At 34.5% G+C, this 13,815-nt stretch overlaps 1 long non-coding RNA gene and 1 pseudogene across 1 annotated transcript; one reads left to right on the top strand and one right to left on the bottom strand.

The window, feature by feature from the left end:
• Nucleotides 1–222: 222 nt before the first annotated feature.
• LOC114277837 (V-type proton ATPase subunit D-like) lies at nucleotides 223–2,009 on the top strand (annotated as a pseudogene).
• A 6,240-nt stretch (nucleotides 2,010–8,249) lies between these two features.
• LOC145813760 (uncharacterized) lies at nucleotides 8,250–9,120 on the bottom strand. Its single transcript, XR_014357012.1, has 3 exons — nucleotides 8,951–9,120; nucleotides 8,696–8,835; nucleotides 8,250–8,615 (listed from the first exon to the last, which is right to left on the bottom strand). It is a non-coding gene; the product is annotated as an uncharacterized LOC145813760 (long non-coding RNA).
• Between the last annotated feature and the right edge of the window lie 4,695 nt (nucleotides 9,121–13,815).

The raw sequence follows: 13,815 nt of genomic DNA, 5'->3' as shown, positions 1-13,815 counted from the left end.
TCATTTTTAGAAGATTCAAAGTTTCTGGCAACATTCGAATTTTCCGGTAGACATTCGAAGATTCTGGTGACTTTTCTGGCGACCTTCGAATTTTCCGGCAACATCCCTGGACTCTTTCATACGAAGTGTTTTTAGATGTTTTGTTCAACACCTTTTTGATAGAAAAATTACTGGGATCGTATGGGGATTCATTATTTTCATAGATTTTGGAGTCTTTTGTTGCAGATCACTAGGTTTTGATAATTTCCAGAAGTTTCACATTTTTGTTAATTATGAATTTCTTTAACAATCACTCCACTGCTCATTTCTTTTCAGCTTAGGTCTTTTACAAGATGTTTGGCCAGAGCCAGCGCTTGACTGTTGTTCCCACTGTTACAATGCTTGGGATAATGAAGGCTCGCCTTGTTGGTGCTACAAGAGGTCATGCTCTCTTGAAAAAGAAAAGTGATGCTTTAACTGTATAGTTTTGCCAGATTCTCAAAAAATCATTTCGACAAAGGAATCTATGGGAGAGGTCATGAAAACATCCTCCTTTGCCCTAACCGAAGCCAAGTGCGTTGCTTGCAAAAACATCAAACACACTGTCCTTGAAAATGTCCAAACTGCTTCCCTTAAAGTTTGATCCAAGCAAGAAAACATTGCAGGCCTGAAACTTCCCAAGTTTGAGTATTTCACCGAAGGTGAGACCAAGAATAACCTAATTAGACTGGCAAGAGGTGGCCAGCGAGTGTAGGCTTGTCGTGCTGCATATGTGAAATCCATTGAGGTTCTTGTCAAGCTTGCTTCTCTCCAAACATCGTTCCTGACACTTGATAACGCTATCAAAACCACAAATTGTAAGGTCAATGCCTGGGAGAATGTTGTGAAGCCAAGGTTAGAGAACACAATAACTTACATCAATGGGGAACTAGATGAGTTGGAAATGAAAGATTTCTTCAGGCTAAAAAAGATTCAAGGTTATAAGAAGAGGGAAATTGAGAGACAGCTTGCAGCTTCCAAGCAATATGCAGAAGAGCACATTGCCGAGAAAGTTTCTTTGCAGAAAAGGATTTTGATTAATTCAGCCCATAACTTGTTGTCTACTATGAAACACGGATACTTCAAATAGGAGATGTATCCGTATCGTATCTGTATCGGATACCGATACTCTTTGGATACTTACGGATACGTATCAAATACTTATTAAAAGTATCGGATACTTCTTAATTAATTTTTCATTAACTTTGAAGTTTCAGATACTTAGTTTTGAAGTATCGAATACTCCAAGTCACATATTATCGGATACTTCTTAATTAATTTTGAAGTATCAAATACTCCAAGTCACGTATTACTCCTTTTACGAAATTAGAATTGTATCATTTCTTGCATAATATCATAATATAATATAATTGCAAGGATGAATAGAATATTTTTACAATACTTTGCTTAGTTTTTTTTATAAAAATAACATGGTAAGCTAAAGTAATAGAATTCATCAAATTGACATATCTTCATTGTATTATGCATGTCCCCTATAACTACATAGAAATAAGGATTAATAAGATAATATAACAATAGTAAAATTAAATATCAATAAATAAATAAGCAAATAACTTGCATAGAATATTTTTGACTAGTGCAAAAGGAAAAGCATAGGGTCAAGTTGTTGATTGTTTTGATATTATAATATCAACATATTAGACTTGATAATGAAATGAAATATTTGCAAGACCTATTGAAAATTTAAAAGTTAAACTAGCTACTGGCTTAAATTAATATCTAATTCTTAAATATTAGTATTTTGCATTATAAAAATACTGTGGTTTCTCAACATTCTTGAGTTTATGTGTAACTCATTGCTAATAATTTTTTTATTTTTTACAAATGTATTCTAGCCGTACCCGTATCCTACTTTTTTAAGTTTGTTGTATCGCCGTATCCATATTGTATCGTATCCGTACCTCATATCCGTATCCGTGCTTTCTAGGTTGTCTGCCACTAGGCAGAAAGATGAGAACATCATTTTCTGATATGAAGGTTAGTTTTTTTTTGGCTATATTGTCTGCATTGGCTTTGCTTCTTGTTTTATATTGGAACAATATGTTTTATTTATGAGATGGACAAGATTTAATCACCTAAATAAAAGCTTAATGTATATTACTTCCTCTGGATTGAACTTGTGACCGGAATTTCCTATCTCTTGGCTTTAATAATGCATTGCGTAGACGGTTTTTTGTTGAGTGTTGCAAGGTGAGTTTCTTTATATAGTATTCATTTTGTACTTCGTAATTAGTTGCATGTCAAGAAGAAGTTATAAATGGGAACTTGCATTTTTAGATCCGGCACATCTGTTACGTTGGTTGGTGTACTGTGCTAACATTGAGATACCATAAACCTAGTTCTATGGTTGATCTTGAACCATTTTGCTCAAATGACACCCTGAATTCCCATTATTTATTTATTTATTTAATTTCTTCGTTTTCTTACCTCACTTGTCAGTTTCTCAAAATCTCTCATCTCAATTTTCCCCGGCTCATCAGTGCTAGTGTTGCCACAGAGATGGTGAAAAATGTTGTACATAGGGTGTATCTTGATTGTCCTCTGGTATGTTTGGCAACAAGGAATCTAATGCCTATGAATTTGGATTTGGAATCTTTGCTTTCTAGCTGAGCCAGACGGCATCAAATTCCAGTTGGAAAGTCTAGTTGTGCAAAACTCTCTATTAAAGAAGAAGGACAAAATTTATTTTACCTCCCTGTATTGATAGCACTTTATTCCTTATCTTTTAATAATAGACATATGCTCTTTATGTAATTTTGGATTAAAATGTAACGATTAACACCGTGAGCTATAGATATAAAATGACTATAATATTTTTTGTTATTTTCTTTCACTCCCATCTCTCATGCACATAAATTATAATATCTAGTATTAATTCAATTGAACCATGATTAATTATAATTTCTTGATTATTTATTGTAATTATTAACTTTTTAACTTAATTTTAATTTAATTATATTTTAGATCACAATTAATCCTAAATTCTTAATTATTTATTATAATTTCTAACATGTTAATCTAATTTTAATTTTTAATCACATTTTAGATCAATTCTTAATTATTGTTTTTTTTATATTTTATTTAATTATATTTTAAATCAATTCTTAATTATATTTTATAGGAAAAATTGGCCTAAGGTCCCCCCTCTACTTTTGATAGGAGGAGAGGTCCAAAATAATATGTTTTGATGGCTAAGGTCCCTCAAATTTATTTTAGATTGTAAAGTACCTAAATTACCCTTCCTTTATAACATAAATTTGTTTGAATATTATATTGTTGACTTAACTGATAGATTTTGGAAACCGAATTTGCAGTCCAGATTTCGTCGGAGTTTTCGTCGGAGATTTCAGTAGAGATTTCATGGTGGAGATTTCGTCGGAGATTTCAGTGGAGTTGACGAGAAAGATTGCTACGATCGTGTAGATTTCGTTGGAGATTTCGTGAGATTTCAGTGGTGTTACAGTGTGTTGATCGCGTAGATTTTCAATGGAGTTGAATCAGGTTTGTTTTCAATGGAGATACCACATGCATTTTGATTTTTGTTTTGAATTTTTATTTAGAGAGAGGCCGCTTGATAGAGTTGATTTTTATTTTTGGAATTAATTTTTAATTATTTGTTTTTTAATCAATTTCAAAGAGTGTTGACAGTCTGTTGATCGCGTAGGTTTTTGATTGGAGTTGAATCAGGTTTGTTTTCGATTTAGATTTCACATGGATTTTGATTTTTGTTTTGAATTTTTGTTTAGAGAAAGGCCAGCTTGATAGAGTTGATTTTTATTTTTGGAATTAATTAATTTTTCATTCTTTGTTTTTTGATCAATTTCAAATAGTGTTGACAGTGTAGGTGATTTTGATACTTAGAGTTCATTTTTCGTGCTCTGTTTTTTATTAACATGCTGATCAATGATAAGTTTTGTTATATGTTTTTTCAAACCAGAGAAATTTCATTTTCTGCACTTTTGTTTGTATAGTCCAGAGGAAATTAAAAGTGCATATGGACATATTATTAGAAGTTTCTAATGCAGATAGAATATGAGAAAGTGAATGTAAGTTCATAAATTTCTCTGGACTTGTATTTGTAGTTCAGAGACAATTGTAAGTTTGTTACTCACTTTCAGTTTGTAGTTCAGAGAAAATTATATATTTGTAGAAGATTAATAGAAGTTTTTGTTTCTCTAAGCAAAAGTTATTTTTTGTGTTTTTTCTTTCAGTTTAGATGGACAATGCAGTATTTTTTGTTATCTTGAAGGTGTATATAAGTTTGTAAATTTCTCTGGATTTTTCTATGAGTGCAATATTACAGAATGACGCATAGAAAATTGTTAGGTTGTAGTGAGGTGAAAATCATGGAGAAGCCTATAATTTCATAACAGATATTCTGTGTGATTTTTTTCTATGATTGTGTTTAATAGTTAGCAGTAAATTTCTCTGTGATTCATTAAGTTTCTGTGATTTTGTTTTTTATCATCTTGAAGGTGAATATCAGTTTGTAGATGTCTTTGGACTTTTATTTTAAGTTCAGAGAAAATTATAATTTTTAGAAATTTCTCTGAACTTTTATGTTGTTCTTGTGAAGTGTTTCTATGTTAAACAAATTATCTTTGTTGTTTTTTGTTTCAGTTTCAATGGACAGTGCAGTGTTGTTGCTGTGCAAATATGGGAATGATACTATTGTCATTAATGTTTCATGTGAATTGAATTTTGAAGAATTGGTTGGCATTTTGTGTAAAATATGGGAGAATTTGAAACCTGAGGTTATGTGTATTTCATATTTTATTTTGGGCCATCCGAATTGTATGGTTCGAAATAATATTGATTTTTTGAATATGTTGAGGGTTGTTTGTGCACGCGGTGTTGATATAGTTGATGTTTCAGTTACTAGATGTAGTACTTCTGATGAAGAGGATGAAGTGGGGTCTAATTGGGTAGATGTTGTGGATGGTGAGTGTAATAGGCTAGTGGATATTGAAAGGAATTCACTCTCTAAGTTTTGTTCTCACCAAGAAAAGGTGTTATTGTCGGCTAGTTGGCGGAATAATATTACGAGTGTTGGACAAAAGTTTGAGGGTGGTGTGGTTGAGTTCCGTACTTTTTTATGCAAGTATGCTATTGAGGTTGATTTTCAGTTTACGTATGTTAAAAATGACAAGCTGAGGGTTACGACAGAATGTGCATATAAGGAATCAAGGGGATGTATGTGGCGTGTACATGCTTCTGTTAAAAAAACAAATGGGTTCTTCTACATAAGGACTTTGAACAATGAACATACGTGTGGTGTGGCGGTTCGTACGAGTAAACATTCGAGGATGGCTTCCAGCTTAGTTTCTAGGCTGATACTTGAAGAGGTAAGTGCAAAACCTTTAACTCGTCCAGTGGATGTTGTGAAAGAAATGAAAGACAAGTATGGGGTCTCAATCAATTATAACTGTGGTTGGTTGGGTGTTGAAAAAGCAAAATGTAGTACATATGGGGATTCTTGTTTGCCATTTGATCAATTATGGTGGTATTTTGATGAGGTATTGAAGAACAATCCAGGTAGTCGTTTTGAGTTAGATTTTGAAGATAACAAGCGTTTCAAAAGAGTGTTTGTGGCTTTTCATGCATGCATTGCTGGTTTCAAATATTGTCGGTCATTGCCTTTTCTTGATGGAACATTTTTGAAAGGACGATACAAAGGAGTTATGCTTGCTGCAACGGGAAAGATGGGAATGAAGGTAATTGTAAATATATCTAATTTTATCTAAGTATGTGAATTTTCTATACATGTAGGAATTGAGTGAATGTGAATTTTCTCTAGTTTTGGCCACTGTGAGAATTTTCACTGGATTTTGGTCAGTGTATGAATTTTCTCTGGATGTTGTCATTATGTGAATTGTATCTGTAGGTGGTCACTAAGTGAATTTTCTCTGGATATTATGATTGTGTGAATTTTCTCTGTAGTTGGTCACTAAGTCAATTTTCTGTGGATGTTGCCAATGTGTGAATTTTCTCTAGAGTTGGGCACTAAGTGAATTTTCTCTAGATGTTGGCAGTGTCAAACTTCTCTGGTTGTTTATTGTTCTATTTTTCTCTGCGTGTGTATATCTAATATGCTTGTTCCTAGTTGTTTTGTAGGTTTTTTTCCTGTAGCTTTTGCTGTTGTTGATACTGAGAATAAAGACAATTGGTGTTGGTTTCTTGAACATTTATATGGAGTATTGGGATCAGAAAGGGTGATAAGTTTCATATCAGATCGACATTGTGGTATTGTGGAGGGAATTGCTAGGTTTTTTCCTAACTGCTTTCATGGATTTTGTCTGGAACATCTGAAGAGAAATTTGAGGGATAAGTTGTCATGTGGAAACACAAATTTGGTTAGGGAGATGATTGTGTCGAAGTTTTCAGAATGTGCATATGCTCCAACAAAGGCATCATTTCATTTCAAGTTAAATGAATTAAAAAGTGAGGGAAGAGACATTGTGAGTGTTTTCTTGAGAAGTTTACCATATGAAAATTGGAGTGATGCATATTTTACGAGGAAACGTTATGGTGAGATATATTCAAATGTTGCTGAGTTATTCAATTCATGGATACGAGAAGCTCAGCACTTGCCAATAACAAATTTGGTGGACATGATACGGTTGCAAATCATGAATATGAGGTCTGATAGGAGGCTGCTTTCTAGTAAATGGAATAAAATTCTGTGTCCTCGTATGGATGGTGTGTTGGAGAAGTCTTTTTTGGATGGGAGGACATGGAATGTGAGTTTATCATAATGTCTTTGAAGTGCATTGTTTTCCTTCGGTTATGGTTGATCTTGGGTTGAGAACTTGTTCATGTCGAAAATGGGAAATAAATGGGTATCCATGTCAACATGCTATTGCTGCAATTTTTAGGAGTGGAAAGAATTTGAATTCATTTGTTGAACCATTTTTTCATGCTGATATGTATCGTCAAGCATACTCGTTTTCGATTGGCCCAGTTTCAACTGTTGAAAAACCTGTGTGTAGCATTGAAGATGCTATGATTTTACCGCCATTGAGCAAGAGACCTGCTGGGAGGCCGAAGAAAAACAGAATTGCTTCTACTAGAGAGTTTAAAAGGGTGATTAAGTGTAGTCGTTGTGAGAGTATTGGCCACCATAATAAGAGGACATGCAAGAAACCTTTGTTAAATAGTTGACGATTATACATTTTATTGATTGAATAATACATTTGATGATTACTTTGTGTATTTTGTTTTGTGAAATGTATTTTTTAGACAGTGTATATAATAATATCAATCAAATTCATCTAGAGAAATTTTCCAATATCAGTTAAAGTGTGCATTGTGTTTGTTGATATATACTATAGGCAGTGGGTTTGTAATACCTGTCAAATTCATCTAGAGAAATTTTCTTATGGCAGAGAAAATTCTGTGTATTGTGTTTTGAAGCTTCATATTCATCCACATAAATTTGACAATGGCAGACTAAAGTAATGTGTAGATTGTGTTTTTTGAATTTGATAATTGTTTTGTACTAACACAGTGCATTAGAGATTGAATGATCATATAGGCACCTTCTTTGGCGAGATATGAGTTAAATTTCTCTTTGAATTTCTGGTAGCTTCATACCAGTCATTTTAAGAAATGTGCACACCAGACAGAGCATACAAAAAATTATTGCATAACCAAGAAACAAAATTAAGCTCTTTTGAAATTTCTCTGAGTTGAGAATTTCTCTAGACCAGGGAAGAATTTCTCTAGACTCACTTCAACTCAGAAATTTGTGTCAAAGCCAGAGAAATTTTCCTCACCAACATGGAGAAATTCCTCCTCTCCAAATCACTCAACCCAGAGAAATTCATAACTCAGAAATTCCATTTTCTGTCACCATTTGAATCCGTCAATTTCATCCAGAGAAATTTTCCACCATCAGAGAAAGCTATCTGGGCATTGTGTTTTGAAATTTGAAATTCATGTAGTGAAATTTTCCAGTGGCAGATAAAATTACTGTGCGCTTTGTGTTTTGTTGAGTTTGATGATTGTTTTGTACCAACACAAAGTATTACAGATTACATGATCATATAGGCATCCCCTTAGGACGATACAAGTTAAATTTCTCTGTGAATTTCTGGTAGTTCATACCAGAGAAATTTCTGTAGACAATTTTCTCTGTGAATGACAATAAAATATATATATATATATATATAACCATCGATAGGTATGAAATTCACATTAGTCAAAATAAAAAAAAAAATGAAATTTAGATTAGTCAAGAAAGGATATATACATATATGTCAAGGATCATCATTCCTTCAATGTATCAACAAAAAACTGAATGGTTAATACTGTATGGATATATACATATATGTGAGACAATTTTCTCTGTGTGGATATGTACATTGTCTTCCTTTCACTAGTTTCACTATTACATTTGTGGTTCTTCTGGAGGTATTTCAATTGGTTCAGTCCATGACCGGCCAACTTCGGTCACAAATCTCTCTATGAGTTCTGCCCTCATCAACCTTATCTCTTGTGTGGACAATTTGGAGCTGATAGGTTCATGCTTGCTATATTGTTTCATTATATAGCAGACAAAGAGGCCACAATCCAGGCTGCATACAAATTATAGGTATGGTTAGTTTTAAGAAACATGTAAATCAGATTATCTTATTTATAGATGTATGAAACTTACGAATCACTTTCTTGTTGTGGAGCATTGTTGACATACTCAAAGTCGTAACTTGTGTTTTGTGAGTTTATTAATTTGAAAGAGGGTTGTGATTGAGCGTCTCTTTCAAGGCAAGCTTTTAAAAAATTCTCCACGTAATCTTGCTGCAAAAAAATAATTTTTAAATAACAGAGAAATTTACGAACAAATCAATGGGATTCTATGAAAATTATCATCACATAAAGCTGATGATGGATCAGAGAAATTTGCACTCGTTACCAATTGTTTTGCATCTTTGACATATTTGTCTTCTGCATCATCCCTCCTTGGCCTCAGTGAGTTGTAGAACCTCCATAAATTGTCTTGTTTGTCCAGGACAAGCAAGGTCCAGTGATTTTCATGTGTGGACTTCTCATTACCTCCAGTATTTATTGGGAAATGGAGAAACCTGTAGTTCCTCCATGCTGTTTCAATATGCTTGTCAAATAAGGACACTCAAAAAGTTTGATTTTCTATCATCTTGATGAAATTCTGTGTTTAGAGAAAATCAAAAAATGGTTTTGTTATGACTAGTGACACAACTGGCTTTAAGAAGTATATTGAGAAGAGAAAGTAATTAGTAAATTCCAGAGAAAATCAAATAAAATAGTAGTAACATACTAAGCTCATGGATGTGAAAAAAAATGAGGTTAGTTGTTGTCTTTCTCTCATTTGGTCAGCCAAAAGGATCTCTCCATAGCTATCAATGACCTGAAAATATGATTTATAATTGTAATATTGGTTTATAAAGGCTGATGGAACATTGCAGAAAAATTTTGATGAAAGGGAAAGACTTACATCGTTGGCAATTTCTTTTTGCTTTATTAGGTTTCCAATGTCTTCAAAGGTAATGAGATTCAACTCACTTGTCCAAATTAAAGCGCTGCAAGATGACAAAGAAGGGATTGAATTGTTGTTAATGCAATATAAGTTTGTAATTTGTTGTTTGTTATGTTCTATTTTGTTTGTTGTACTTACTCAAGCCCAGACACATTTGATATGTGCTACAAGATGTCTTTTACATGATCTTTTATCAATCTTGAAATCGGAAGAGTTTGTGGAAAGACCCAAGAATTTCTGATGTTTATAGGTTGAGGCAAGATGTACGCATCAGCATCAAGCACTTCTTTGTCCTTCGTGCTTTGCTCAACTTGCTTTGCAACTTGTTTTGAAGCTCTAGTCACTTTTGCAACTTTGGGATATTGGAATTCTGGATCATGCTGCTTTTCCTTCCTTTCTTTTGCCTTTAAATTTTTATCATTGACGTCGGATCTTTTTTGACTGTAGACAGTGAAAATATTAGGAAAAGTGAAATTTCTCTGAAGTAACAATGATATTTCAATATGTAAATTTATTTGATTCAATATTTTGCAGTTACCATAGACTTTTGTCTTTTGTTTCGGTTGTTCTTTGTGTGCCATTTGTTCTTGTTGGGTTATTGGCTGTTGTTCCACTTGCATTCCAACTATACACAGTAAAAATCAAACAAGCCCCAAAAATGGAATAAGAAAATATACAGAGAAAATGAAATGAGCAGTAAAAATATAACTAATGTGTTCAGAGAAATATAACTTCCAGAGAAAATTACCAATGACAGAGAAAATTATAATAAATAGAAATTTCTCTGAGTTATGTTGACACAAGGACATAACTTTTTGTGGCTCAAGATTTTCACTGACCTTGTGGTTGAAGTTGTGTTGCTAGTTGGACGGATAGGTCTTGAACTTGTTCATGAAATTTAGCATTTTTAGTTTCAAGCTCTGAATTTGAACACCTCAACTGTTGAATTGTTTTTGTATCGTCTGCTTTTTCAACCTCCAACATCCTTAGCCTCATTTGGATTGTTCTTTCTTTTTCTTGAAGTTTTGAGTTAAGTGATGTCAGGATTCTTATTGAATATCTTTTTCAGCAAGTAATTCAATCCAATTTCTGTCTTCTTCTTTTTTAGATTGAGAAAGTGCCTTCAGTTTTTGACGTAGATTAGCAATTTGGGCATCCTTTGATTCCTCAAATTCTTCAGCCTGATGCATTGTTGAGCCACAAATGCTATCACGTTGTTGGTCCATCGGCTTATTATTTTCTTCTTCATCACTTTCATCCTTGTTTTCTTCTTACTGTTCATCTTCTTCTTCATCTTCTTGTTCACTGTCTTCTTCTTTCTGTTCATTTTGTTCTTTGTCTTCTACTTCTATTTCTTCACTTTCTTCTCTGGTTTCTTCTTCTCCGCTGCTTGCTTGATGTTCTTGTCCATTGCTGGCTTCGTATTCTTCTATGTTGCCTTCTGCTTGTTCATTCCCTCCATCTTCAGATGGATCTTGTAATGTCTCCTTGAATTTGACAATTGCCTTTTCTGACTCTTTCTTCGTCTTTTTGCCAAGATAGAACTCCTCTGATGGGTTTTTGACTAGCTGCTTGTTATCTATCTGTTACGACCCGAACCCGCCCCCATGGGTTAAGGACGTAACCAGCCAGTAATCATGAGATTACCTACGGCCTCAAACCAAATCAAACGTATTTTAATAGAGTTAATGGGGGCCAAACGGAAGCAATTTAAAACTTTGTCCATAGAACTGTGCTTATATGGCACATCATAACAATCATACAGATACATATTAATAACTCACATCAAAATATGTACTAACACAACCTCTGTACATACAGGATCATTCGAATCTAAGTCAGCCAAGCAAAACTATATACAGACGTAAACCAAAGTCCTCGCCAACATGACAAAATGATACAAGATAGCAAAAGGGCGAAGACGTGTCTCGTTCATAAGACGCGAGGGCTGACTCTTCAAAACCTTGGTTGTTCCACACAAACTTCACTGAGGCTGGGTTTGGGCCTCTCTTGGCTCACCTACAAACACATGAATGAGCGTGAGCGATAGCCCAGTGAATAATATCAAACGAGGAAGTTATACAAATGATATGTAGAACAACATACTCCAAACGGCCTTGGGCCCAATTCATACTTCTATTTAACATATATATATACACAATTTAAGTCAAGTGACCGTGGTTCGTATCAGGCTGGCCTTCGGCCCATTTATACTTTCATTTATGTCAGAACGGCCTCTGGCCCATCCATTCGTGTCAAAACGGCCTCTAGCCCATTCATTCATGTCAAAACGACCTTCGGTCCTTTAGTTTATGTCAAAACGACCTTCGGTCCATTCATTTATCTCAAAGCAACCTTCGGTCCATTCATTTATCTCAAAACGACCTTCGGTCCATTCGTTCATGTCAAAACGACCTTCGGTCCATTCGTTTATCTCAAAACGACCTTCGGTCCATTCATTTATCTCAAAATGACCTTCGGTCTGTTCGTTCGTGTCAAAACGACCTTCGGTCCATTCGTTTATGTCAAAACAACCTTTGGCCCATTCACACTTTCGTGTCAAACTGGCCTTTGGCCCAATCATTCATATCGAAATGGCCTCTGGCCCATTCATTATTTCTTGTCAAAACGGCCTCTGGCCCATTGCAAACTTTCATATCAGACATTGTCCACCATTCAAATTAATGAACTTACAGACTTACACAGAGGTAAGCAATAGGACAACAACATATTCAAACATCTTTTGTTAAGATATTACTCACAGTGATCGGCTTGTGGATTTGCTCTGCAGCTTGACCCTACACATCACATAACATATATGGGTCACAAATAACTCAATCCGTTTTTTAATTCACACATTCCTCTTTAGGCTTCATTCTTATCTCTTTAATTCAATTACAATGCTCAAAGTATGCCTAAGAGTGCTTAGAAGTGAAAGGGAACGAAAAACAGAACACAGAATGCATTTTCAGAATTTCAGAAAACAGGGTCCCCGCACGAGCGTGGACTTCCCTGCTCGAGCGGACCCTTAGGGCCTGCAAAAGTACTGGTTACATCAAATCCCCGCTCGAGCGGAAGGCCCGTCTACATAGCTCCCCGCTCGAGCGGACACCATGTCTGCAAAAAGTGCTGAGAGCACGTATTTCCCGCTCGAGCGGTAGTTCCCCTCCCGCTCGAGCGGACACCAAAATTCTGGGTTTTCCAGAATGAGTTCTTGAGCTCCAAATTGACTTTCAACCAATTTTTCTTGCATACAATGGCTCCAATCTCACATATATTTGTACTAACACTAGAATACGTCAACATGGAGCTTAATCTCATGAATCAAACACATGCATGGGTAATTTTCCACCAAACTCATTACCAACATAGCAATGTCATGCATTCAACCTTATAATTTGTACATGCATGTGATGATTCTCAACTTAGATAATACAATTGGTGATTACATCATGAGGTTTAACCAAAACTCTACATGAATCATGTATTTCAAGCTCAAACATGCAAATTTAAGACAATTTCTTACATGCATGCACAATTTAGCCTTCAATTCAACAAAACCAATTCAATTTCATCATACTCAATTAAGTTCATGTTCTTTATTCTTATTCAGCTCTGAATTTACAAATAGCAAACAAAAACCCATGATTCAAGGGTTAATTACTCACCTAAGAGCCTTAAACACTTAAGTTCTAGCCAAATCTTGAGCTTAATCTTCAAATTCCCAAGCTTGAGCCAAAAATCACACAATTCTCTCCTTCTCTCTCTCTACAGCCGGTTCTCTCTATTTTGAGTCCCAAATTCAGCCAAAATGAAGTGAAAAATAGAGGATAGAGAGTGTAGTGACTTCACAACAAAACCCACTAAGGCCAATATAATATTAATAAGATAATTGGGCTCTAATTCACCGATTTAATCGGTTTAATCTGACCCGAATCAATTTTCAATTAAATTTCACCATAGGTTCCAAAAATTATGCCAATCCCAATGGCGTAATCAATTTCGGGTTCTGTGGCCGATAAGGCCTCCAATTAAATTTCCAAAGCAGATAAATCAAACAGATATTCCTACGGTGAACAGATAGAGATCCAAGACCACATAATGGCACACAAAATCATATTAAACACATAATCATACTCATATTAAGGACCAATTAACATATTACGGAACAGGGGTATTACACTATCTGTAACATGAGACTCTTTTATTAGAGAAATGTTACAAAATTCATTGAGAGAAAAAATTCAAATAAGGAAAATAAAATT

The sequence above is a fragment of the Camellia sinensis genome, chromosome 15 (genome assembly GCF_055761805.1).
Source record: "Camellia sinensis isolate YWXY chromosome 15, ASM5576180v1, whole genome shotgun sequence".
NCBI classification, from domain to species: Eukaryota; Viridiplantae; Streptophyta; class Magnoliopsida; order Ericales; family Theaceae; genus Camellia; species Camellia sinensis.
The sequence above is the reverse complement of the archived record's forward strand: the minus strand, read 5'-3'. Positions and strand labels throughout refer to the sequence as shown.